This window comes from Leuresthes tenuis, unplaced genomic scaffold, assembly GCF_036924035.1.
Source record: "Leuresthes tenuis unplaced genomic scaffold, fLeuTen1.0.hap1 SCAF_18, whole genome shotgun sequence".
NCBI lineage: Eukaryota > Metazoa > Chordata > Actinopteri > Atheriniformes > Atherinopsidae > Leuresthes > Leuresthes tenuis.
The window spans coordinates 29,406,674-29,433,183 of NW_027325372.1; the positions used below are offsets into that span (position 1 = coordinate 29,406,674).

Genomic DNA, 26,510 nt, shown 5'->3' on the forward strand with positions numbered 1-26,510 from the left:
TTCAGGACACACCACACAGTTAACAACCACAGTGAAGCGTGTCAAAGCCCAAACATGTAACATTCAACAGGACACTTACACAACACATTCAAATCAAACAGTCAGACAACATACAAGAACCTATACCCCAGCCAGCATTGCTCCCTGCCTATTTTCCTACAACTCACTATGTGTGCGCACACCTTTATTCACAAACTCTTCAACTTATACTCTTTTACCGAAGCTGCTACAGCTCGATTGGCCAAATACCCTTAGATCCTATTTCGGTGAATTTGACATCTGCCTTGTATGTAACAGATTAGCGGTTTAGCAGTTTTAATTTAGTTTGAGTGAAGGAATTCATTTTATAGCAAAATCCGAAATCGTGAAGAACTCATGAAAGTAAGCTTATTCTCGGATTCCTGAAACTTTAGATTTGCTCTTTCTTTTACTGCAAAGTACAACGTTGAGCAGCACTAATGAGTTGTTTCTATTTTTGGCAGGCTTTACCTTTGCGGATGAAGCCCTTTCTGTCTGTGCAAAAGAAATCTTGTTACTGTGCAGAGTGACTTCTCTGAGTAGAGTCGCCTTACTTGTTGCGACTGTGCCGATGTTCGAAGCTGGAGTGCAAAGTTGTTGCTTGAATGGTGCTCGCTGGAGCGTGTGGTAGTGTAAAGTTATACCATTTAAAAGGGCTGAAGAGTGCTCAGTGCAGCGGGTGGGCGGAGGTGCAAAGTGACACTATGGCCATAAAAAGAACACCGCTACAAGTGCGCATTGTGCCAGGAAGGGCCCTCGGACGTGAACCAGTGGACAGTTATCGCTTCTCGGCCTTTTGGCTAAGATCAAGTGTAGTATCTGTTCTTATCAGTTTAATGTCTGATATGTCCTCTTTGCGAGGACTACATATTAAATGGATTTTTATCAATAGGAGTTGAAAAAGGAGCTTGCTCCGTTCACTCCAAGCATCGACCCGGTACTGCAGTGCCGCTGGGAATGGTGCGCTCTCCTCTGCTCTTGTGAAAAAGCAAACAGCGGTGCAGGATGGAAGTTTCAGGGAGCCTAAGATGAAACTTTCTTTTTATCTGCTGAGAAAAGAGAGTGAATGCGAAGCAGACTTTAACACGGCTCTGGGAGCGAGCCGAGTGCGGGCTAACCGGGAGAATTGCTTGAAAGAAACGCGACACCGAATGAGCAGTCAGAACAAAGCCTCAATACGGTGTTCCCGTGTTGTTTGTGGCTGCCTTGTCTTTTGCACAGAGTAAAAGACAAGGCTGCCATCGAATAGGGCCCGATTGTTCCTACTTGGTCAGCCGAGGAGCAAGGGGGGGGAGCAAGCGTCTCAACCAAGCAAAGCTCACCATGGGGAAGGTGGCTATGCCAACTAGCCTGATGCCCTGCTCCCGCAGTGATGGATAATCGTACTCTGGTTTCTCTTCATAATGTACAAGTCTTTCGCCTTTTACTAAAGACTTCCGTGGAGAGCAGCACTAATGAATTGTTTCTATTTTTGGCAGGCTTTACCTTTGCGGGTGAAGCCCTTTCTGTCTGTGCAAAAGAAATCTTGTTACTGTGCAGAGTGACTTCTCTGAGTAGAGTCGCCTTACTTGTTGCGACTGTGCCGATGTTGCTTGAATGGTGCTCGCTGGAGCGTGCGGTAGTGTAAAGTTATACCATTTAAAAGGGTTGAAGAGTGCTCAGTGCAGCGGGTGGGCGGAGGTGCAAAGTGACACTATGGCCATAAAAAGAACACCGCTACAAGTGCGCATTGTGCCAGGAAGGGCCCTCGGACATGAACCAGTGGACAGATATCGCTTCTCGGCCTTTTGGCTAAGATCAAGTGTAGTATCTGTACTTATCAGTTTAATATGTGATATGTCTATGCGAGGACTACATATTAAATGAATTTTTATCAATAGGAGTTGAAAAAGGAGCTTGCTCCGTTCACTCCAAGCATCGACCCGGTACTGCAGTGCCGTTGGGAACGGTGCGCTCTCCTCTGCTCTTGTGAAAAAGCAAACAGCGGTGCAGGATGGATGTTTCTTTTAATCTGCTGAGAAAAGAGAGTGAATGCGAAGCAGACTTTAACACGGCTCTGGGAGCGAGCCGAGTGCGGGCTGACCAGGAGAATTTCTTGAAAGAAACGCGACACCGAATGAGCGGTCAGAACAAAGCCTCAATACGGTGTTCCTGTGGTGTTTTTATAAAATGCGGTGTAAAAAAAGGTGTGAATGCCCCATAGAAAACTAAAAGGTGAATCGGAAGTGTTCGGCTGCAAGAAGGTGTGAATGTCCGACTATATTTGGTGAAAAGCAGGTGAAGCAAGGTCTGAATGCCAAACCTTACATCATCAAAAGCGAGATCAGAGGTTTTTGGCTGCAAGAAGGCCATAGTTTGCCAAAAGCGGGTAAGGTGCGAATGATCGGCTAAATATCAACAAAAGTGGGGGCGGAGGTCTTCGGATGCAAGTGGGTGTGAATATCCCACCATACAAGTATGGTGGAGAGGAAGCTGTGAATGGCCGACCATAGTTTGCAAAAAGCGGGTGAGAAAAGGTGCGAATGTCCAACCATACATGATCAAAACAGGGAGCGGAGGTGTTTGGCTGCGACAAGGTGTGAATGTCCACCCATAATTAATGAAAAGCGGGCAACAAGTAGGTTCGAATGCCCAACCATACATCATCAAAAGCAGGAGTGGATGTGTTCGGCTACAAGAAGGTTTGAATGTCCGAGCATAGTTTGTAAAAAGCGGGTAAGAAAAGGTTCGAATGCCCGAACATACACCATCAAAAGAGGGAGCGGAGGTGTTCGGCTGCAAGGTCTGAATTTCCAACCATAATTTGTAAACACCGTTGAAGAAAAGCCTCGAAAGCCCGACTATACACCATCAAAAGCGGGAGCAGAGGTGTTCAGCTGCAAGAAGGTCTGAATGTCCACCAATAATTACTGAAAAATGGGTAAGAAAAGGTGTGAATGCCCAACTATACATCATAAAAAGCAGAAGTGGATGTGTTCGGCCACAAGAAGGTTTGAATGTCCGAGCAAAGTTTGTAAAAAGCAGGTAAGAAAAGGTTCGAATGCCAGAACATACACCATCAAAAGAGGGAGCGGAGGTGTTCCGCTGTAAGAAGGTGTGAATGTCCGACCATAGTTGGTAAAACGCGGGTAAGAAAAGGTTAAAATACCCGACTCTACACAATCAATAGCGGGAGCGGAGTTGTTCGGCTAAAAGAAGGTGTGAAAGTCTACTTCGCATTCCGCACCTCCGCCCACCCGCTGCACTGAGCACTCTTCAGCCCTTTTAAATGGTATAACTTTACACTACCGCACGCTCCAGCGAGCACCATTCAAGCAACATCTTTGCACTCCAGCTTCGAACATCGGCACAGTCGCAACAAGTAAGGCGACTCTACTCAGAGAAGTCACTCTGCACAGTAACAAGATTTCTTTTGCACAGACAGAAAGGGCTTCATCCGCAAAGGTAAAGCCTGCCAAAAATAGAAACAACTCATTAGTGCTGCTCAACATTGTACTTTGCAGTAAAAGAAAGAGCAAATCTAAAGATTCAGGAATCCGAGAATAAGCTTACTTCCATTAGTTCTTCACGATTTCGGATTTTGCTATAAAATGAATTCCTTCACTCAAACTAAATTAAAACTGCTAAACCGCTAATCTGTTACATGTAAGGCAGATGTCAAATTCACCGAAATAGGATCTAAGGGTATTCGGCCAATCGAGCTGTAGCAGCTTCGGTAAAAGAGTATAAGTTGAAGAGTTTGTGAATAAAGGTGTGCGCACACATAGTGAGCTGTAGGAAAATAGGCAGGGAGCAATGCCGGCTGGGGTATATGTTCTTGTATGTTGTCTGACTGTTTGATTTGAATGTGTTGTGTAAGTGTCCTGTTGAATGTTACATGTTTGGGCTTTGACACTTCACTGTGGTTGTTAACTGTGTGGTGTGTCCTGAAATGTTATATGTTTGGGCTGTGTGACATGCTTAATGCTTTTCAGTAGCTACCCACTTATTCATATATAGCAACTGACAACATAAGAAGTCTGGACATACTTTGATAGTAGTTGTAGAAGTATCCTTATTGATGACTTGATTGTCACAAGAAACAAAGTGTGTTTGATAAGATCCGACCATTTTATTACGGGAGGATCAGTATGTATGGATTCTGATGTGACTGATAAACCCATTCGTATCGTAAGCATAATCTAATACGTGAGACAACGCCCTGGCACACAATCAAAAAAAAAAAGAGAGAGCGGTTTTGTGTCCCCACAGTCCATAATGTAGAAAAGAGAGAAAAAAGCCTTTCTGATTTGGTGTGTGTGCTCATAGTGCAGAGTGTAGAGAAAAGAGAGAAAAGAAAGCCGTTTTGGTGTCACGGGTGTTGTGACTTACACATGCAAGTGGGTGTGAATATCCCACCGTACAAGTATGGTGGAGAGGAAGCTGTGAATGGCCGACCATAGTAAAAAGCGGGTGAGAAAAGGTGCGAATGTCCAATCATACATGATCAAAACAGGGAGCGGAGGTGTTTGGCTGCGACAAGGTGTGTATGTCCACCCATAATTAATGAAAAGCGGGCAACAAGTAGGTTTGAATACCCATCATCAAAAGCAGGAGTGGATGTGTTCGGCTACAAGAAGGGTTGAATGTCTGACCATAGTTTGTAAAAAGCGGGTAAGAAAAGGTTCGAGTGCCCGAACATACACCATCAAAAGAGGGAGCGGAGGTGTTCCGCTGTAAGACGGTGTGAATGTCCAACAATAGTTGGTAAAAAGCGGGTAAGAAAAGGTTAAAATACCCGACTGTACAAAATCAATAGCGGGAGCGGAGTTGTTCGGCTACAAGAAGGTGTGAAAGTCCGACCATGGTTTGTAAAAAGCGGGTAAGAAAAGGTGCGAATGCCCGACAATGTATGATCAAAAGAGGGAGTGGAGGTTTTCGGCTGCAAGAAGGTCTGAATGTCCAACCATAATTTGTAAAAACCGGGGAAGAAAAGGCTCGAAAGCCCGACTATACACCATCAAAAGTGGGAGCGGAGGTGTTCAGCTTCAAGACGGTCTGAATGTCCATCAATAATTGCTAGAAAACATGAAAGAAAATTTTCGAATATCAAACTGCACATGATCATAAGCAGGAGAGGAGGTGTTCAGTTGCAAGAAGGTGTGAATGTCTACCCATAATTACTGAAAAATGGGTAAGAAAAGGTGCGAATGCCTAACCATACATCATCAAAAGAGGGAGCGGAGGTGTTCCGCTGTAAGACGGTGTGAATGTCCGACCATAGATGGTAAAAAGAGGGTAAGAAAAGGTTAAATTACCCGACTGTACACAATCAAAAGAGGGAGCGGAGTTGTTCAGCTAAGAGAAGGTGTGAAAGTCCGACCTTGGTTTGTAAAAAGCGGGTAAGAAAAGGTTCGTATGCCCGAATATACACCATCAAAAGCGGAAGCGGAGGTGTTCGGCTGCAAGATATTGTGAACGTCCGACCAAAGTTTGTAAAAAGCAGTTAAGAAAAGGTTCGAATATCTAACCAAACATAATCAAAAGCGGGAGCAGAGCTGTTCGACTGGAAGTAGGTGTGAATGTCAGATCATAATAACTGAAAAATGTGTTAGAAAAGGTAAAAATGCCGGTCCATACATAATCAAAATCGGGAGAGGTGGTGTTCAGCTGCAAGAAGGTCTAAATGTCCATTAATAATTGCTAGAAAACATGAAAGAAAATTTTCGAAAATCAAACCACACATGATCATAAGTGGGAGAGGAGGTGTTCAGCTGCAAGAAGGTGTGAATGTCCACCCATAATACCTGAAAAATGGGTAAAAAAAAAAGGTGCGAATGCCCAACCTTACATCATCAAAAGCAGGAGTGCATGTGTTCGGCTACAAGAAGGTGTGAACGTCCAACCATAGTTTGTAAAAAGCAGTTAAGAAAAGGTTCGAATATCTAACCAAACATAATCAAAAGCGGGAGCAGAGCATTTCGACTGGAAGTAGGTGTGAATGTCAGATCATAATTTGCAAAAAGCTGATGAGAAAGGGTGAGAATGCCCGACTATACACCATCAAATGCGGTAGCGGAGTTGTTCGGCTGTGAGTAGGTGTGAATCTCCAACCATAATTGCTGAAAAATGTGTTAGAAAAGGTAAAAATGCCGGTCCATACATAATCAAAATCGGGAGAGGTGGTGTTCAGCTGCAAGAAGGTCTAAATGTCCATCAATAATTGCTAGAAAACATGAAAGAAAATTTTCGAAAATCAAACCACACATGATCATAAGTGGGAGAGGAGGTGTTCAGCTGCAAGAAGGTGTGAATGTCCACCCATAATACCTGAAAAATGGGTAAAAAAAAAAGGTGCGAATGCCCAACCTTACATCATCAAAAGCAGGAGTGCATGTGTTCGGCTACAAGAAGGTGTGAACGTCCAACCATAGTTTGTAAAAAGCAGTTAAGAAAAGGTTCGAATATCTAACCAAACATAATCAAAAGCGGGAGCAGAGCTGTTCGACTGGAAGTAGGTGTGAATGTCAGATCATAATTTGCAAAAAGCTGATGAGAAAGGGTGAGAATGCCCGACTATACACCATCAAATGCGGTAGCGGAGTTGTTCGGCTGTGAGTAGGTGTGAATCTCCAACCATAATTGCTGAAAAATGTGTTAGAAAAGGTAAAAATGCCGGTCCATACATAATCAAAATCGGGAGAGGTGGTGTTCAGCTGCAAGAAGGTCTAAATGTCCATCAATAATTGCTAGAAAACATGAAAGAAAATTTTCGAAAATCAAACCACACATGATCATAAGTGGGAGAGGAGGTGTTCAGCTGCAAGAAGGTGTGAATGTCCACCCATAATACCTGAAAAATGGGTAAAAAAAAAAGGTGCGAATGCCCAACCTTACATCATCAAAAGCAGGAGTGCATGTGTTCGGCTACAAGAAGGTGTGAACGTCCAACCATAGTTTGTAAAAAGCAGTTAAGAAAAGGTTCGAATATCCAACCATACATAATCAAAAGCGGGAGCAGAGCTGTTCGACTGCAAGTAGGTGTGAATGTCAGATCATAATTTGCAAAAAGCTGATGAGAAAGGGTGAGAATGCCCGACTATACACCATCAAATGCGGTAGCGGAGTTGTTCGGCTGTGAGTAGGTGTGATTCTCCAACCATAATTGCTGAAAAATGTGTTAGAAAAGGTAAAAATGCCGGTCCATACATCATCAAAATCGGGAGAGGTGGTGTTCAGCTGCAAGAAGGTCTAAATGTCCATCAATAATTGCTAGAAAACATGAAAGAAAATTTTCGAAAATCAAACCACACATGATCATAAGTGGGAGAGGAGGTGTTCAGCTGCAAGAAGGTGTGAATGTCCACCCATAATACCTGAAAAATGGGTAAAAAAAAAAGGTGCGAATGCCCAACCTTACATCATCAAAAGCAGGAGTGCATGTGTTCGGCTACAAGAAGGTGTGAACGTCCAACCATAGTTTGTAAAAAGCAGTTAAGAAAAGGTTCGAATATCCAACCATACATAATCAAAAGCGGGAGCAGAGCTGTTCGACTGCAAGTAGGTGTGAATGTCAGATCATAATTTGCAAAAAGCTGATGAGAAAGGGTGAGAATGCCCGACTATACACCATCAAATGCGGTAGCGGAGTTGTTCGGCTGTGAGTAGGTGTGATTCTCCAACCATAATTGCTGAAAAATGTGTTAGAAAAGGTAAGAATGCCGGTCCATACATCATCAAAAGCGGGAGAGGTGGTGTTCGGCTGCAAGTAGGTATGCACGAATTCGGATTCTCCTATAAAACGAATTCCTTAACTCTAACCAAGTTAAAACTGCTATGTCCTTCATATTTATTCATGTCTAATCAAGTTTCAACGATAAACAACGTTGTACTTTGTAGAATGAGAAAGAACTTCTTCAGCAATAAGCATCTCTCGACATATGACGAAATACAGATTTTGCTATAAAATTAATTCCTTCTATCAGCCTGACTTAAAACTGTTTGTCCTCCTTATTTATCCACTTCAAATCAAGTTTCAACAATTAAAAAAATGTTGTAGTTTGAGAAAAAACAACTTAATCTTAAGCAATCAGTAGGGTAAGAAAGGGTAAGAAAAGGTGCAAATGCCAACCATACATCACTAAAAGGTGGAGCGGAAGTATTCGGCTGCAAGTAGGTGCGAATGCCTGACAATGTATGATCAAAAGAGGGAGCGGAGGTTTTCGGCTGCAAGGTCTGAATGTCCAACCATAATTTGTAAAAACCGGGGAAGAAAAGGCTCGAAAGCCCGACTATACACCATCAAAAGCGGGAGCGGAGGTGTTCGGCTGCAAGTAGGTGTGAATGTTCGACCATAATTTGTAAAAAGCGGGTAAGAAAAGGTTCGAATGCCCGACTATATATTAACCAAAGCAGGAGGAGAGGTCTTCGGATAAGAGTGGGTGAGAATTTACAACCATAATCTATAAAATGCGGTGAAAAAAAAGGTGTGAATACCCCATAGAACACTAAAAGGTAGAGCGGAAGTGTTCGGCTGCAAGAAGGTGTGAATGTCTGACCATAGTTTGTAAAAAGCGGGTAAGAAAAGGTTCGAATGCCCGAACATACACCATCAAAGGAGGGAGCGGAGGTGTTCCGCTGTAAGAAGGTGTGAATGTCCGACCATAGTTGGCAAAAAGCAGGTAAGAAAAGGTTAAAATACCCGATTGTACACAATCAATAGCGGGAGCAGAGTTGTTCCGCTACTAAAAGGTGTGAAAGTCCGACCATGGTTTGTAAAAAGCGGGTAAGAAAAGGTGCGAATGCCCGACAATGTATGATCAAAAGAGGGAGCGGAGGTTTTCGGCTGAAACAAGGTCTGAATGTCCATCCATATTTTGTAAAAATCTGGGGAGAAAAGGCTCGAAAGCCCGACTATACACCATCAACAGCTGGAGCGGAGGTGTTCAGCTGCAAGAAGGTCTGAATGTCCATCAATAATTGCTAGAAAACATGGAAGAGAATTTTCGAATATCAAACCGCACATGATCCCATAATTACTGCAAAATGGGTAAGAAAAGGTACGAATGCCCAACCATACATGATCCTAACAGGGAGCGGAGGTGTTTGGCTGCGACAAGGTGTGTATGTCCACCCATAATTAATGAAAAGCGGGCAACAAGTAGGTTTGAATACCCATCATCAAAAGCAGGAGTGGATGTGTTCGGCTACAAGAAGGTTTGAATGTCTGACCATAGTTTGTAAAAAGCGGGTAAGAAAAGGTTCGAATGCCCGAACATACACCATCAAAGGAGGGAGCGGAGGTGTTCCGCTGTAAGAAGGTGTGAATGTCCAACCATAATTGGCAAAAAGCAGGTAAGAAAAGGTTAAAATACCCTATTGTACACAATCAATAGCGGGAGCAGAGTTGTTCCGCTACTAAAAGGTGTGAAAGTCCGACCATGAATTGTACAGTACAATCACCATGGGGTATTCACACCTTTTTTTTCACCGCATTTTATTGATTATGGTTGGAAATTCTCACCCACTTTTATCCGAAGACCTCTCCTCCTGCTTTTGTTAATATATAGTCGGGCATTCAAACCTTTTCTTACCCGCTTTTTACAAATTATGGTCCAACATTCACACCTACTTGCAGCCGAACACCTCCGCTCCCGCTCAACCTAACATAATCAAAAGCGGGAGCAGAGCTGTTCGACTGCAAGTAGGTGTGAATGTCCAGCCATAATTACTCACAAACGGGGGAAGAAAAGGTAGTATTGCCAGACCATACATGATCAAAACAGGGAGCGGAGGTTCAGCTGCAAGGTGTGAATGTCTGACTATAGTTTGTAAAAAGCGGGTAAGAAAAGGTGCGAATGCCCGACAATGTATGATCAAAAGAGAGAGCGGAGGTGTTCGGCTGCAAGGTCTGAATGTCCAACCATAATTTGTAAAAACCGGGTAAGAAAAGGCTCGAAAGCCCGACTATACATCATCAAAAGCGGGAGCGGAGGTGTTCAGCTGCAAGAAGGTGTGAATGTTCGACTAAAGTTTGTAAAAAGCTGGTAAGACAAGGAGCGACATTGTATGATCAAAAGCGGGAGCGGAGGTGTCCAGCTAAGAGTAGGTGTGAATGTCCGACCATAATTGCTGAAAAATGTGTTAGAAAAGGTAAGAATACTGGACCATACATCATCAAAAGCGGGAGAGGTGGTGTTCGGCTGCAAGAAGGTGTGAAAGTCCGACAATGGTTTGTAAAAAGCGGGTAATAAAAGGTTCGAATTCCCGAAATTACATCATCAAAAACGGAAGCGGAGGTGTTCGGATGCAAGAAGGTGTGAACGTCCGACCAAAGTTTGTAAAAAGCAGTGAAAAGCGAGAAAAAGCTTTTCGTGAGTTCTGCATGATTTGAGATTTTGCTTATAAAATGCATTACTTCACTCAAACTATGTTAAAACTGATTTGTCCTTCATATTTACCATGTCTAGAAAGATTTAAACAAAAAAACAACGTTGTACTTTGCAGTAAAAGAAAGAGCAAATCTAAAGTTTCAGGAATCCGAGTATAAGCCTGCTTTCATGAGTTCTGCACGATTTCAGATTTTGCTATAAAATGAATTGCTTTGCTCAAACCAAGTTAAAACTGCTTTGTCCTTCCATATTCATCAATGTCTAGATCGACTTCAACAAAGAAAAACATTGGACTTTGCAGTAGAAGAAGTTGAAATCCATCTACACATTGATAAATATGAAGGACAAAGCAGTTCCCACTTGCCCATAAGAAAATAAGCTTATTCTCGGATTCCTGATCCTTCAGTTTTGCTCTTTCTTCTACTGCAAAATACAATGTTGTTCTTTGTTGAAGTCGATCTAGACATTGATAAATATGAAGGAAAAAGCAGTTTTAACTTGGTTTGAGTGAATTAATTCATTTTATACATAAAATCCGAAATCGTGCAGAACTCATGAAAATAAGCTTATTCTCGGATTCCTAAAACTTTTGATTGGCTCTTTCTTTTACTGCAAAGTACAACGTTGTTTTTTTGTTTAAATCTATCGAGACATTGATAAATATGAAGGTAAAAGCCGTTTTAACATAGTTTGAGTGAAGGAATTGATTTTATAGATAAAATCCCAAATCATGCAGAACTCCTCAAAAAGGGCGTATGGCTTAATCACAAGTGTGGCTCTTTCTCATTCAGGGTAGTATGAGGAAGTTTATGCTTGAAATATATGTAGAAATGGGTACATATGAAGGACAAAGCAGTGTTAACTTAGTTTGAGTGAAGGAATTCATTTTATACATAAAATCCTAAATCATGCAGAACGTATGAAAAGAAGCTTATTCTCGGATTCCTGATCCTTCAGTTTTGCTCTTTCTTCTACTGCAAAATACAATGTTGTTCTTTGTTGAAGTCGATCTAGACATTGATAAATATGAAGGAAAAAGCAGTTTTAACTTGGTTTGAGTGAATGAATTCATTTTATACATAAAATCCGAAATCGTGCAGAACTCATTAAAATAAGCTTATTCTCGGATTCCTAAAACTTTTGATTTGCTCTTTCTTTTATTGCAAAGTACAACGTTGTTTTTTTGTTTAAATCTATCGAGACATTGATAAATATGAAGGTAAAAGCTGTTTTAACATAGTTTGAGTGAAGGAATTAATTTTATAGATAAAATCCCAAACCATGCAGAACTCCTCAAAAGGGGCGTATGGCTTAATCCCAAGTGTGGCTCTTTCTCATTCAGGGTAGTATGAGGAAGTTTATGCTTGAAATATATGTAAAAATGGGTACATATGAAGGACAAAGCAGTGTTAACTTAGTTTGCGTGAAGAAATTCATTTTATACATAAAATCCGAAATCGTGCAGAACTCATGAAAATAAGCTTATTCTCGGATTCCTAAAACTTTTGATTTGCACTTTCTTTTACTGCAAAGTACAACGTTGTTTTTTGTTGAAATCTATCTTGACATTGATAAATACCAGCCGAAACTCTGCTGCCGCTTTTGATAATTTATGGTTGGGCATTCTTACCTTTTCTTACCCGCTTTTTACAAATTATGATCTTACATTCACACCTACTTGCAGTCGAACACCTTCTCATCCACTTATGATCATGTGCGGTTGGGCTTTCGCACCTTTTCTTACCCATTTTTCAGTAATTATGGGTGGACATTCAGACCTTCTTGCAGCCGAAAACCTCCGCTCCTCTTTTGATCATACATTGTCGGGCATTCACACCTTGTCTTACCCGCTTTTTACAAACTTTAGTCGGACATTCAAACCTTCTTGCAGCTGAACCACCTCCGCTCCCTGTTTTGATCATATATGGTCTGGCAATAGTACCTTTTCTTACCCGTTTGTGAGTAATTGTGGCTGGACATTCACACCTACTTGCAGCCGAACACAACCTCTCCCGCTTTTGATGATATATGGTCCGGCATTCTTACCTTTTCTAACACATTTTTCAGCAATTATGGTCGGACATTCACACCTACTCACAGACGAACACCTCCGCTCCCACATTTGATAGTGTATAGTCGGGCATTCTCACCCTTTTCTCAACAGCTTTTTGCAAATTATGATCTGATATTCACAACTACTTGCAGTCGAACAGCTCTGCTCCCGCTTTTGATTATGTTTGGTTGGATATTCGAAAATTTTCTTAACTGCTTTTTACAAACTTTGGTCGGACGTTCACACCGTCTTGCAGCTTTTGATGGTATATAGTCGGGCATTCGAGCCTTTTCTTACCCACCTATTACTTACTATGGTTGGACATTCAAACCTTCTTGTAGCCGAACACATCCGCTACTGCTTTTGATGATGTATGATTTGGCATTTGCACCTTTTCTTACCCATTTTTCAGTAATTTTTGGTCGGACATTCACACCTTCTTGCACCTGAACACCTCTGCTCCCGCTTTTGATGGTGTATAGTCGGGCTTTCGAGCCTTTTCTTCCCCGATTTTTACAAATTATGGTTGGACATTCAGACCTTGCAGCCGAAAACCTCCGCTCCCTCTTTTGATCATACATTGTCGGGCATTCGCCCCTTGTCTTACACGGTTTTTACAAACTTTAGTCAGACATTCACACCTTGCAGCTGAACCACCTCCATTCCCTGTTTTGATCATGTGTGGTCTGGAAATACTACCTTTTCTTCCCTCGTTTGTGAGTAATTATGGCGGGACATTCACACCTACTTGCAGCCGAAAAACCACCTCTCCCGCTTTTGATGATGTATTGTCCGGCATTCTAGTCTTTTCTATCACATTTTTCAGCAATTATGATCTGACATTCACACCTACTTGCAGTCGAACAGCTCTGCTCCCGCTTTTGATTATGTTCGGTTGGATATTCAAACCTTTTCTTAACTGCTTTTTACAAACTTTGGTCGGACGTTCACACCTTCTTGCAGAAGAACACCTCCGCTCCCTGTTTTGATTATGTATGGTTTGACATTCGCACCTTCTCTCACCCGCCTTTTACTATGGTCGGCCATTCACAGCTTCCTCTCCACCATACTTGTATGGTGGGATATTCACACCAACTTGCATCCGAAGACCTCCGCCCCCACTTTTGTTGATATTTAGTCGGTCATTCGCACCTTACCCGCTTTTGGCAAACTATGGCCTTCTTGCAGCCAAACACCTCTGATCTCGCTTTTGATGATGTAAGGTTGGGCATTCAGACCTTGCTTCACCTGCTTTTCACCAAATATAGTCGGACATTCACACCCACTTGCATCCGAAGACCTCCGCCCCAAATTTTGTTGATATTTAGTCGGACATTCACACCCACTTGCATCCGAAGACCTCCGCCTCAAATTTTGTTGATATTTAGTCGGACATTCGCACCTTACCCGCTTTTGGCAAACTATGGCCTTCTTGCAGCCAAACACCTCTGATCTCGCTTTTGATGATGTAAGGTTGGGCATTCAGACCTTGCTTCACCTGCTTTTCACCAAATATAGTCGGACATTCACACCTTCTTGCAGCCGAACACTTCCGCTCCACCTTTTAGTGTTCTATCACACCTTTTTTTCACCGCATTTTATACATTATGGTTGGAAATTTTCAACCACTCTCATCCGAAGACCTCTCCTCCCACTTTTGTTAATATATTTGAACTTTAGTCGGACATTCAAACCTTCTTGCAGCTGAACCACCTCCGCTCCCTGTTTTGATCATATATGGTCTGGCAATAGTACCTTTTCTTACCCGTTTGTGAGTAATTATGGCTGGACATTCACACCTACTTGCAGCCGAACACAACCTCTCTCGCTTTTGATGATGTATGGACCGGCATTCTTACCTTTTCTAACACATTTTTCAGCAATTATGGTCGGAGATTCACACCTACTCACAGCCGAACAACTCCGCTCCCGCATTTGATGGTGTATAGTCGGGCATTCTCACCCTTTCTCATCAGCTTTTTGCAAATTATGATCTGACATTCACACCTACTTGCAGTCGAACAGCTCTGCTCCCGCTTTTGATTATGTATGGTTGGATATTCGAACCTTTTCTTAACTGCTTTTTACAAACTTTGGTTGGATGTTCACACCTTCTTGTAGCCGAACACATGCACTCCTGCTTTTGATGATGTATGGTTGGGCATTCGCACCTTTTTTTTACCCATTTTTCAGGTATTATGGGTGGACATTCACACCTTCTTGCAGCTGAACACCTCCTCTCCCACTTATGATCATGTGTGGTTTGATTTTCGAAAATTTTCTTTCATGTTTTCTAGCAATTATTGATGGACATTTAGACCTTCTTGCAGCTGAACACCACCTCTCCCGATTTTGATGATGTATGGACTGGCATTTTTACCTTTTCTAACACATTTTTCAGCAATTATGGTTGGAGATTCACACCTACTCACAGCCGAACAACTCCGCTACCGCATTTGATGGTGTATAGTCGGGCATTCTCACCCTTTCTCATCAGCTTTTTGCAAATTATGATCTGACATTCACACCTACTTGCAGTCGAACACCTCTGCTCCCGCTTTTGATTATGTATGGTTGGATATTCGAACCTTTTCTTAACTGCTTTTTACAAACTTTGGTTGGACGTTCACAGCTTCTTGTAGCCGAACACATGCACTCCTGCTTTTGATGATGTATGGTTGGGCATTCGCACCTTTTTTTTACCCATTTTTCAGGTATTATGGGTGGACATTTAGACCTTCTTGCAGCTGAACACCACCTCTCCCGATTTTGATTATGTATGGACCGGCATTTTTACCTTTTCTAACACATTTCTAAATTGAGAAAGGAAATTATTTTAGAGGAAGTACTAGAGTTTAGATCCCACATTTGTTGATAGGCATTCATTTATTTCTTCACTTCTGATAAAAATGATAAGACTGACCTAAAGAATTGGAGGCCCATCACACTTTTAAACTTTGACTGTAAACTTTTTAGCAAGGTTTTAACGACACTGATGTCCTCTGTTTTAGAGGAGGTAATTCACCCAGACCAGGCTTGTGCCATCTCAGAGAGACAACTCACCGACAGCCTCGTACTGATTGGAGACATCATTGATTACGCTAGAGACAGAAACACCCGGCTTGTCATCTTAAATTTAGACTTTGAAAAAGCTTTTGATCGGGTCTCGCATCAATATCTCTTTCAGGTGTTGCAGCCATCGAATAGGGCCCGATTGTTCCTACTTGGTGAGATTTGCTTGGTTGAGACGCTTGCTCCCCCCCCCTTTGCTCCTCGGCTGACCAAGTAGGAACAATCGGGCCCTATTCGATGGCTGCCTTGTCTTTTACTCTGTGCAAAAGACAAGGCAGCCACAAACACCACGGGAACACCGTATTGAGGCTTTGTTCTGACCACTCATTCGGTGTCGCGTTTCTTTCAAGCAATTCTCCCGGTTAGCCCACACTCGGCTCGCTCCCAGAGCTGTGTTAAAGACTACTTCGCATTCACTCTCTTTTCTCAGCAGATTAAAAGAAAGTTTAATCTTGGGCTCCCTGAAACTTCCATCCTCCACCGCTGTTTGCTTTTTCACAAGAGCAGAGAAGAGCGCACCGTTCCCAGCGGCACTGCAGTACTGGGTCGATGCTTGGAGTGAACGGAGCAAGCTTCTTTTTCAACTCCTATTCTTAAAAATCCATTTAATATGTTGTCCTCGTATAGAGGACATATTAAACTGATAAGAACAGATACTACACTTGATCTTAGCCAAAAGGCCGAGAAGCGATAACTGTCCACTGTTTCAGGTCCGAGGGCCCTTGCTGGCACAATGCGCACTTGTAGCAGTGTTCTTTTTATGGCCATAGGTGGCCAGAGTGTCACGTTGCACCTCCGCCCACCCGCTGCACTGAGCACTCTTCAGCCCTTTTAAATGGTATAACTTTGCACTCCCGCATGCTCCAGCAAGTACCATTCAAGCAACAACTTTGCACTCCAGCTTCGAACATCGGCACAATCGCAACAAGTAAGGCGACTCTACTCAGAGAAGTCACTCTGCACAGTAACAAGATTTCTTTTGCAAAGACAGAAAGGGCTTCACCCGCAAAGGTAAAGCCTGCCAAAAATAGAAACAACTCATTAGTGCTGCTCTCCACGAAAGTCTTTAGTAAAAGGCGAAAGACTTGTATGTTATGAAGAGAAACCAGAGTACGATTATCCGTCACTGCGGGAGCAGGGCATCAGGCTAGTTGCCATAGCCACCTTCCCCATGGTGAGCGTTGCTTGGTTGAAACGCTTGCCCCTGTGCAATCGACAAGGCAGCAACAAAAACACCACGGGAACACCGTATTGAGGCTTTGTTCTATCCGCTCATTCGGTGTCGCGTTTCTTTCAAGCAATTCTCCCGGTTAGCCCACACTCGGCTCGCTCCCAGAGCCGTGTTAAAGTCTACTTCGCATTCACTCTCTTTTCTCAGCAGACTCTTGGGATTTTATCTATAAAATGAATTCCTTCACTCAAACTATGTTAAAACTGCTTTGTCCTTCATATTTACCATGTCTAGAAAGATTTAAACAAACAAAAAAACAACGTTGTACTTTGCAGTAAAAGAAAGAGCAAATCTAAAGTTTCAGGAATCCGAGAATAAGCTTACTTTCATGAGTTCTTCACGATTTCGGATTTTGCTATAAAATGAATTCCTTCACTCAAACTAAATTAAAACTGCTAAACCGCTAATCTGTTACATGTAAGGCAGATGTCAAATTCACCGAAATAGGATCTGAGGATATTCGGCCAATCGAGCTGTAGCAGCTTTGGTAAAAGAGTATAAGTTGAAGAGTTTGTGAATAAAGGTGTGCGCACACATAGTGTGCTGTACGAAAATAGGCAGGGAGCTATGCCGGCTGGGGTATATGTTCTTGTATGTTGTCTGACTGTTTGATTTGAATGTGTTGTGTAAGTGTTCTGTTGAATGTTACATGTTTGGGCTTTGACACTTCACTGTGGTTGTTAACTGTGGTTGTTAAAAAGTGTGTTTGATAAGATCCAACCATTTTATTACGGGAGGATCAGTATGTATGGATTCTGATGTGACTGATAAACCCATTCGTATCGTAAGCATAATCTAATACGTGAGACAACGCCCTGGCACACAATCAAAAAAAAAAAGAGAGAACGGTTTTGTGTCCCCACAGTCCATAATGTAGAAAAGAGAGAAAAAAGCCTTTCTGATTTGGTGTGTGTGCTCACAGTGCAGAGTGTAGAGAAAAGAGAGAAAAGAAAGCCGTTTTGGTGTCACGGGTGTTGTGACTTACACACACACATTTCTGAATTGAGAAAGGAAATTATTTTAGAGGAAGCACTAGAGTTTAGATCCCACATTTGTTGATAGGCATTCATTTATTTCTTCACTTCTGATGAAGTTTCAACAATAAACAACAAACTTTGTATTATGAGAAAGAACCAGACTCATTCTTCAGGAATCCGAAAATAAGCTCTATTTTACGAGTTATGCACGAATTCGGATTCTCCTATAAAACGAATTCCTTAACTCTAACCAAGTTAAGACTGCTTTGTCCTTCATATTTATTCATGTTTAATCAAGTTTCAACGATAAACAACGTTGTACTTTGTAGAATGAGAAAGAACTTCTTCAGCAATAAGCATCTCTCGACATATGACGAAATACAGATTTTGCTATAAAATTAATTCCTTCTATCAGCCTGACTTAAAACTGTTTGTCCTCCTTATTTATCCACTTCAAATCAAGTTTCAACAATTAAAAAAATGTTGTAGTTTGAGAAAAAACAACTTAATCTTAAGCAATCAGTAGGGTAAGAAAGGGTAAGAAAAGGTGCAAATGCCAACCATACATCACTAAAAGGTGGAGCGGAAGTATTCGGCTGCAAGTAGGTGCGAATGCCTGACAATGTATGATCAAAAGAGGGAGCGGAGGTTTTCGGCTGCAAGGTCTGAATGTCCAACCATAATTTGTAAAAACCGGGGAAGAAAAGGCTCGAAAGCCAGACTATACACCATCAAAAGCGGGAGCGGAGGTGTTCGGCTGCAAGTAGGTGTGAATGTTCGACCATAATTTGTAAAAAGCGGGTAAGAAAAGGTTAGAATGCCCGACTATATATTAACCAAAGCAGGAGGAGAGGTCTTCGGATAAGAGTGGGTGAGAATTTACAACCATAATCTATAAAATGAGGTGAAAAAAAAGGTGTGAATACCCCATAGAACACTAAAAGGTAGAGCGGAAGTGTTCGGCTGCAAGAAGGTGTGAATGTCTGACCATAGTTTGTAAAATGCGGGTAAGAAAAGGTTCGAATGCCCGAACATACACCATCAAAGGAGGGAGCGGAGGTGTTCCGCTGTAAGAAGGTGTGAATGTCCGACCATAGTTGGCAAAAAGCAGGTAAGAAAAGGTTAAAATACCCGATTGTACACAATCAGTAGCGGGAGCAGAGTTGTTCCGCTACTAAAAGGTGTGAAAGTCCGACCATGGTTTGTAAAAAGCGGGTAAGAAAAGGTGCGAATGCCCGACAATGTATGATCAAAAGAGGGAGCGGAGGTTTACGGCTGAAACAAGGTCTGAATGTCCATCCATATTTTGTAAAAATCTGGGAAGAAAAGGCTCGAAAGCCCGACTATACACCATCAACAGCTGGAGCGGAGGTGTTCAGCTGCAAGAAGGTCTGAATGTCCATCAATAATTGCTAGAAAACATGGAAGAGAATTTTCGAATATCAAACCGCACATGATCATAAGCGGGAGAGGAGGTGTTCAAATGCAAGAAGGTGTGAATGTCCACCCATAATTACTGCAAAATGGGTAAGAAAAGGTACGAATGCCCAACCATACATGATCCTAACAGGGAGCGGAGGTGTCTGGCTGCGACAAGGTGTGTATGTCCACCCATAATTAATGAAAAGCGGGCAACAAGTAGGTTTGAATACCCATCATCAAAAGCAGGAGTGGATGTTTTCGGCTACAAGAAGGTTTGAATGTCTGACCATAGTTTGTAAAAAGCGGGTAAGAAAAGGTTCGAAAGCCCGAACATACACCATCAAAGGAGGGAGCGGAGGTTTTCGGCTGAAAGAAGGTCTGAATGTCCATCCATAATTTGTAAAAATCGGGGAAGAAAAGGCTCGAAAGCCCGACTATACACCATCAACAGCTGGAGCGGAGGTGTTCAGCTGCAAGAAGGTCTGAATGTCCATCAATAATTGCTAGAAAACATGGAAGAGAATTTTCGAATATCAAACCGCACATGATCATAAGAGGAGAGGAGGTGTTAAAATGCAAAAAGGTGTGAATGTCCACCCATAATTACTGCAAAATGGGTAAGAAAAGGTACGAATGCCCAACCATACATCATCAAAAGCAGGAGTGGATGTGTTCGGCTACAAGAAGGTTTTAATGTCCGACCATAGTTTGTAAAAAGCAGGTAAGAAAAGGTTCGAATGCCCGAACATACACCATCAAAAGAGGGAGCGGAGGTGTTCCACTGTAAGAAGGTGTGAATGTCTGACCATAGTTGGTAAAAAGCGGGTAAGAAAAGGTGAAAATACCCGACTGTACACAATCAATAGCGGGAGCGGAGTTGTTCGGCTACTAAAAGGTGTGAAAGTCCGACCCTGGTTTGTAAAAAGCGGGTAAGAGAAGGTGCGAATGCCCGACAATGTATGATCAAAAGAGGGAGCAGATGTTTTCGGCTGCAAGAAGGTCTGAATGTCCAACAATAATTTTGTAAAAACCGGGGAAGAAAAGGCTCGAAAGCCCGACTATACATCATCAAAAGCGGGAGCGGAGGTGTTCAGCTGCAAGAAGGTCTGAATGTCCATCAATAATTGCTAGAAAACATGAAAGAAAATTTTCGAATATCAAACCACACATCATCATAAGCGGGAGAGGTGTTCAGCTGCAAGAAGGTGTGAATGTCCGACCATAGTTTGTAAAAAATGGGTAAGAAAAGGTGCGAATGCTCAACCATACATCATAAAAAGCAGGAGTGGATGTGTTCGGCTAAAAGAAGGTTTGAATGTCCGACCATAGTTCGTAAAATGCGGGTAAGAAAAGGTTCGAATGCTCGAACATACACCATCAAAAGAGGGAGCGGAGGTGTTCCGCTGTAAGACGGTGTGAATGTCCAACAATAGTTGGTAAAAAGCGGGTAAGAAAAGGTTAAAATACCCGACTGTACACAATCAATAGCGGGAGCGGAGTTGTTCGGCTACAAGAAGGTGTGAAAGTCCGACCATTGTTTGTAAAAAGCGGGTAAGAAAAGGTTCGAATGCCCGAATATATACCATCAAAAGCGGAAGCGGAGGTGTTCGGCTGCAAGAAGGTGTGAACGTCCGACCAAAGTTTGTAAAAAGCAGTGAAGAAAAGTTTTCGAATATCCAACCAAACATAATCAAAAGCGGGAGCAGAGCTGTTCGACTGCAAGTAGGTGTGAATGTCAGATCATAATTTGCAAAAAGCTGATGAGAAAGGGTGAGAATGCCCGACTATACACCATCAAATGCGGGAGCGGAAGTGTTCGGCTGTGAGTAGGTGTGAATGTCAAACCATAATTGCTGAAAAATGTGTTAGAAAAGACTAGAATGCCGGACCATACATCATCAAAAGCGGGAAAAGTGGTGTTCGGCTGCAAGTAGGTGTGAATGTCCAGCCATAATTACTCACAAACCGGTAAGAAAAGGTAGTATTGCCAGACCATACATTATCAAAACAGGGAGCGGAGGTGGTTCAGCTGCAAGGTGTGAATGTCTGACTAAAGTTTACAAAAAGCGGGTAAGACAAGGTGCGAATGCCTGACAATGTATGATCAAATGAGGGAGCGGAGGTTTTCGGCTGCAAGGTCTGAATGTACAACCATAATTTGTAAAAACCGGGTAAGAAAAGGCTCGAAAGCCCGACTATACATCATCAAAAGCGGGAGCGGAGGTGTTCAGCTGCAAGAAGGTGTGAATGTTCGACTAAAGTTTGTAAAAAGCTGGTAAGACAAGGAGCGATGTCCCGACATTGTATGATCAAAAGCGGGAGCGGAGGTGTCCAGCTGTGAGTAGGTGTGAATGTCCGACCATAATTGCTGAAAAATGTGTTAGAAAAGGTAAGAATACTATACACCATCAAAAGCGGGAGCGGAGGTGTTCGGCTGCAAGTAGGTGTGAATGTTCGACCATAATTTGTAAAAAGCGGGTAAGAAAAGGTTTGAATGCCCGACTATATATTAACAAAAGCAGGAGGAGAGGTCTTCGGATAAGAGTGGGTGAGAATTTCAGACCATAATCAATAAAATGCGGTGAAAAAAAAGGTGTGAATACCCCATAGAACACTAAAAGGTGGAGCAGAAGTGTTCGGCTGCAAGAAGGTGTGACTGTTCGACTATATTTGGTGAAAAGCAGGTGAAGCAAGGTCTGAATGCCCAACCTTACATCATCAAAAACGAGATCAGAGGTGTTTGGCTGCAAGAAGGCCATAGTTTGCCAAAAGCGGGTAAGCTGCGAATGACCGACTAAATATCAACAAAAGTGGGGGCGGAGGTCTTCGGATGCAAGTGGGTGTGAATATCCCACCATACAAGTATGGTGGAGAGGAAGCTGTGAATGGCTGACCATAGTAAAAAGCGGGTGAGAAAAGGTGCGAATGTCCAATCATACATGATCAAAACAGGGAGCGGAGGTGTTTGGCTGCGACAAGGTTTGTATGTCCACCCATAATTAATGAAAAGCGGGCAACAAGTAGGTTTGAATACCCATCATCAAAAGCAGGAGTGGATGTGTTCGGCTACAAGAAGCTTTGAATGTCTGACCATGTAAAAAGCGGGTAAGAAAAGGTTCGAGTGCCCGAACATACACCATCAAAAGAGGGAGCGGAGGTGTTCCGCTGTAAGACGGTGTGAATGTCCAACAATAGTTGGTAAAAAGCGGGTAAGAAAAGGTTAAAATACCCGACTGTACACAATCAATAGCGGGAGCGGAGTTGTTCGGCTACAAGAAGGTGTGAAAGTCCGACCATGGTTTGTAAAAAGCGGGTAAGAAAAGGTGCGAATGCCCGACAATGTATGATCAAAAGAGGGAGTGGAGGTTTTCGGCTGCAAGAAGGTCTGAATGTCCAACCATAATTTGTAAAAACCGGGGAAGAAAAGGCTCGAAAGCCCGACTATACACCATCAAAAGTGGGAGCGGAGGTGTTCAGTTTCAAGACGGTCTGAATGTCCATCAATAATTGCTAGAAAACATGAAAGAAAATTTTCGAATATCAAACTGCACATGATCATAAGCAGGAGAGGAGGTGTTCAGCTGCAAGAAGGTGTGAATGTCTAACCTTAATTACTGAAAAATGGGTAAGAAAAGGTGCGAATGCTTAACCATACATCATCAAAAGAGGGAGCGGAGGTGTTCCGCTGTAAGACGGTGTGAATGTCCAACCATAGATGGTAAAAAGCGGGTAAGAAAAGGTTAAAATACCCGACTGTACACAATCAAAAGAGGGAGCGGAGTTGTTCAGCTACGAGAAGGTGTGAAAGTCCGACCTTGGTTTGTAAAAAGCGGGTAAGATAAGGTTCGTATGCCCGAATATACACCATCAAAAGCGGAAGCGGAGGTGTTCGGCTGCAAGATATTGTGAACGTCCGACAAAAGTTCGTAAAAAGCAGTTAAGAAAAGGTTCGAATATCTAACCAAACATAAGAATGAGTCTTTTCCGCTGTAGAATGCCCGACTATAGACCATCAAATGCGGGAGCGGAGGTGTTCGGCTCTGAGTAGGTGTGAATGTCCGACCATAATTGCTGAAGAATGTGTTAGAAAAGGTAAGAATGCTGGACCATACATCATCAAAAGCGGTAGAGGTGGTGTTCGGCTGCAAAAAGGTGTGACTGTTCGACTAAAGTTTGTAAAAAGTGGGTAAGACAAGGTGCGAATGCCTGACAATGTATGATCAAAAGCGGGAGCGGAGGTGTTCAGCTGCAAGAAGGTCTACATGTCCATCAATAATTGCTAGAAAACATGAAAGAAACTTTTCGAAAATCAAACCGCACATGATCATAAGCGGGAGAGGAGGTGTTCAGCTGCAAGAAGGTGTGAATGTCCACCCATAATTCCTGAAAAATGGGCAAAAAAAAGGTGTGAATGCCCAACCATACATCATCAAAAGCAGGAGTGGAAGTGTTCGGCTACAAGAAGGTGTGAACGTCCAACCAAAATATGTAAAAAGAAGTTAAGAAAAGGTTCGAATATCCAACCAAACATAATCAAAAGCGGGAGCAGAGCTGTTCGACTGCAAGTAGGTGTGAATGTCAGATCATAATTTGCAAAAAGCTGATGAGAAAGGGTGAGAATGCCAGACTATACATCATCAAATGCGGGAGCGGAGTTGTTCGGCTGTGAGTAGGTGTGAATCTCCGACCATAATTGCTGAAAAATGTGTTAGAAAAGGTAAAAATGCCGGTCCATACATCATCAAAAGCGAGAGAGGTTGTGTTCGGCTGCAAGTAGGTGTGAATGTCCAGCCATAATTACTCACAAACGGGTAAGAAAAGGTAGTATTGCCAGACCATATATGATCAAAACAGGGAGCGGAGGTGGTTCAGCTGCAAGAAGGTTTGAATGTCAAACTAAATTTCAAATATATTAACAAAAGCGGGAGGAGAGGTCTTCGGATGAAAGTGGTTGAAAATTTCCAACCATAAGGTATAAAATGCGGTGAAAAAAAAGGTGTGATAGAACACTAAAAGGTGGAGCGGAAGTGTTCGGCTGCAAGAAGGTGTGAATGTCCGACCATGGTTTGTAAAAAGCTGGTAAGAAAAGGTGCGAATGCCCGACAATGTATGATCAAAAGAGGGAGCAGAGGTTTTCGGCTGAAACAAGGTCTGAATGTCCATCCATATTTTGTAAAAATCTGGGAAGAAAAGGCTCGAAAGCCCGACTATACACCATCAACAGCTGGAGCGGAGGTGTTCAGCTGCAAGAAGGTCTGAATGTCCATCAATAATTGCTAGAAAACATGGAAGAGAATTTTCGAATATCAAACCGCACATGATCATAAGCGGGAGAGGAGGTGTTCAAATGCAAGAAGGTGTGAATGTCCACCCATAATTACTGCAAAATGGGTAAGAAAAGGTACGAATGCCCAACCATACATGATCCTAACAGGGAGCGGAGGTGTTTGGCTGCGACAAGGTGTGTATGTCCACCCATAATTAATGAAAAGTGGGCAACAAGTAGGTTTGAATACCCATCATCAAAAGCAGGAGTGGATGTGTTCGGCTACAAGAAGGTTTGAATGTCTGACCATAGTTTGTAAAAAGCGGGTAAGAAAAGGTTCGAATGCCCGAACATACACCATCAAAGGAGGGAGCGGAGGTGTTCCGCTGTAAGAAGGTGTGAATGTCCAACCATAATTGGCAAAAAGCAGGTAAGAAAAGGTTAAAATACCCTATTGTACACAATCAATAGCGGGAGCAGAGTTGTTCCGCTACTAAAAGGTGTGAAAGTCCGACCATGAATTGTAAAAAGCAGGTAAGAAAAGGTGCGAATGCCCGACAATGTAAGATCAAAAGAGGGAGCAGAGGTTTTCGGCTGAAAGAAGGTCTGAATGTCCATCCATAATTTGTAAAAATCGGGGAAGAAAAGGCTCGAAAGCCCGACTATACACCATCAACAGCTAGAGCGGAGGTGTTCAGCTGCAAGAAGGTCTGAATGTCCATCAATAATTGCTAGAAAACATGGAAGAGAATTTTCGAATATCAAACCGCACATGATCATAAGCGGGAGAGGAGGTGTTAAAATGCAAAAAGGTGTGAATGTCCACCCATAATTACTGCAAAATGGGTAAGAAAAGGTACGAATGCCCAACCATACATCATCAAAAGCAGGAGTGGATGTGTTCCACTGTAAGAAGGTGTGAATGTCTGACCATAGTTGGTAAAAAGCGGGTAAGAAAAGGTGAAAATACCCGACTGTACACAATCAATAGCGGGAGCGGAGTTGTTCGGCTACTAAAAGGAGTGAAAGTCTGACCCTGGTTTGTAAAAAGCGGGTAAGAGAAGGTGCGAATGCCCGACAATGTATGATCAAAAGAGGGAGCGGAGGTTTTCGGCTACAAGAAGGTCTGAATGTCCAACAATAATTTTGTAAAAACCGGGGAAGAAAAGGCTCGAAAGCCCGACTATACATCATCAAAAGCGGGAGCGGAGGTGTTCAGCTGCAAGAAGGTCTGAATGTCCATCAATAATTGCTCGAAAACATGAAAGAAAATTTTCGAATATCAAACCACACATCATCATAAGCGGGAGAGGAGGTGGTCAGCTGCAAGAAGGTGTGAATGTCCGACCATAGTTTGTAAAAAATGGGTAAGAAAAGGTGCGAATGCTCAACCATACATCATCAAAAGCAGGAGTGGATGTGTTCGGCTAAAAGAAGGTTTGAATGTCCGACCATAGTTCGTAAAATGCGGGTAAGAAAAGGTTCGAATGCCCGAACATACACCATCAAAAGAGGGAGCGGAGGTGTTCCGCTGTAAGACGGTGTGAATGTCCAACAATAGTTGGTAAAAAGCGGGTAAGAAAAGGTTAAAATACCCGACTGTACACAATCAATAGCGGGAGCGGAGTTGTTCGGCTACAAGAAGGTGTGAAAGTCCGACCATGGTTTGTAAAAAGCGGGTAAGAAAAGGTTCGAATGTCCGAATATATACCATCAAAAGCGGAAGTGGAGGTGTTCGGCTGCAAGAAGGTGTGAACGTCCGACCAAAGTTTGTAAAAAGCAGTGAAGAAAAGTTTCGAATATCCAACCAAACATAATCAAAAGCGGGAGCAGAGCTGTTCGACTGCAAGTAGGTGTGAATGTCAGATCATAATTTGCAAAAAGCTGATGAGAAAGGGTGAGAATGCCCGACTATACACCATCAAATGCAGGAGCGGAAGTGTTCGGCTGTGAGTAGGTGTGAATGTCAAACCATAATTGCTGAAAAATGTGTTAGAAAAGACTAGAATGCCGGACCATACATCATCAAAAGCGGGAAAAGTGGTGTTCGGCTGCAAGTAGGTGTGAATGTCCAGCCATAATTACTCACAAACCGGTAAGA

At 42.6% G+C, this 26,510-nt stretch overlaps 5 non-coding genes across 5 annotated transcripts; 3 read left to right on the forward strand and 2 right to left on the reverse strand.

Annotated features, from left to right (window-relative positions):
• Positions 1-798: 798 nt before the first annotated feature.
• Positions 799-989, forward strand: LOC140275839 (U2 spliceosomal RNA). Its single transcript, XR_011908550.1, has one exon. It is a non-coding gene; the product is annotated as a U2 spliceosomal RNA (small nuclear RNA).
• Positions 990-1,400: 411 nt separating this feature from the next.
• On the forward strand, positions 1,401-1,514 carry LOC140276401 (U5 spliceosomal RNA). The gene has a single exon (XR_011908998.1). It is a non-coding gene; the product is annotated as a U5 spliceosomal RNA (small nuclear RNA).
• Positions 1,515-1,789: 275 nt separating this feature from the next.
• On the forward strand, positions 1,790-1,977 carry LOC140275993 (U2 spliceosomal RNA). Its single transcript, XR_011908687.1, has one exon. It is a non-coding gene; the product is annotated as a U2 spliceosomal RNA (small nuclear RNA).
• Positions 1,978-16,021: 14,044 nt separating this feature from the next.
• Positions 16,022-16,205, reverse strand: LOC140275995 (U2 spliceosomal RNA). The gene has a single exon (XR_011908689.1). It is a non-coding gene; the product is annotated as a U2 spliceosomal RNA (small nuclear RNA).
• A 308-nt stretch (positions 16,206-16,513) lies between these two features.
• Positions 16,514-16,627, reverse strand: LOC140275755 (U5 spliceosomal RNA). The gene has a single exon (XR_011908473.1). It is a non-coding gene; the product is annotated as a U5 spliceosomal RNA (small nuclear RNA).
• Between the last annotated feature and the right edge of the window lie 9,883 nt (positions 16,628-26,510).